Source organism: Orycteropus afer, unplaced genomic scaffold (assembly GCF_000298275.1).
Source record: "Orycteropus afer afer isolate SDZICR_OR568_19922 unplaced genomic scaffold, OryAfe1.0 scaffold00020, whole genome shotgun sequence".
NCBI classification, from domain to species: Eukaryota; Metazoa; Chordata; class Mammalia; order Tubulidentata; family Orycteropodidae; genus Orycteropus; species Orycteropus afer.
The window spans coordinates 5,766,309-5,767,671 of record NW_006921607.1 but is presented as its reverse complement, the minus strand read 5'-3'; positions in this window follow the sequence as shown (position 1 = coordinate 5,767,671).

Sequence of the window (1,363 nt, the reverse complement as noted above, 5' to 3'; positions counted from 1 at the left end):
GCACCCAATCCTATCCCTTCTCATCTTCTCAAGATATTGCCTCAGGTGAGTAAAGCACTGTTTTTCTTGTTTTACTGGTGAATAATTGAGTTTCAGAGAAGTGAAGCCTTAGGGTAAGCTGTTGGTCTTACCCTTACTCTACTTGTACATCCTCCACTATACCATCATTTTTTTTCCTCTCTTCATTCCCATCAGTATACTACCATGTTTTCATTTCTTCTATTTAAACAACAACAATAGTGACCACTCCTCTTCATCTCTCCCATTTCCTAGAAGCTTTGCTTTACTGCAGAACTCCTGGAAGCGCGTTTGTCTACTGTTTCCTGATTTTCCCCCACTTCAGTCCGGCTTTCACACTCCACCTTTCCACTGAAACTGCCTTTGTCAACATCACCACTGACCTCCATGATGCTAACACCCCGGTCACATCTCAGTCCTCACCAAGTAGCATGACTCAGCAGATCACCCCCTCCCTGAAACACTTTCTTCACTTGGCTTCCAGAAAACCACTGTCTGGATTTCCTTTACCTCTCTGCCTACTTTTCAATCTCCTTTGCTGGTTCTCCTCTTCTCTATTATTGGGGTGGCCCAGGGCTCAGTTCCTTCCTTGACTCTCTCCACTTTCACACCATTTGTCAACATTTATATCCCTCCCAGTCTTCTTAGTCTTGTGGCTTTGGATACCATCTGTACTCAGATACCAACCAGATTCACATCTCCAGCCAGACCTCTCTGCTGCATTCCAGTCACACGCATCCAACTGCCTACTCAGCGCCTCCACTTGAATGCTTAATGGGCAGCTCTGATGTGTAATCTTTCCCCTGAAACATGCCTCTCCGGTGGTAGTCCCCAACTCAAAACGGCAACTCTCTTTTTGGAGTCATCCTTGACTCATCTTTCTCTCACATTCCACATCTAATCCATCAGCAGATTCTGTCCACAATAATTTCAAAATACATCCTGATCAGAACACTTACCACCACCGCCACCACACACACACCCCACTTTCTTCTTGGGCCTGAACTACAGTACTGGCTTCCAAGTTCCTCTTCATGCATGTGTATCTACCATATCCAATGCTGAGATGGACCTCACAAAAGATGTCAAAGATTTTGTTCACGTGGACGTAATACTGGACTTCTAATAATGTCCCCTTCACAAGCTCCACCAATCCTCATTTCTGTGGGTGGGGATGATGTTGATCCAGGCCAGACACCAACGGTCAAGTGCCCCCTCCTGGATCAGCTTCTCTCTGGTAAAGAGATAGCAGTTTGTGGCAAGAAGGAGAAAGGACTAGGCAATTTCACTTTTTACACTTATGTATTGTTTAAATTTTAAATAAGCACATACTACTTTCAATTTT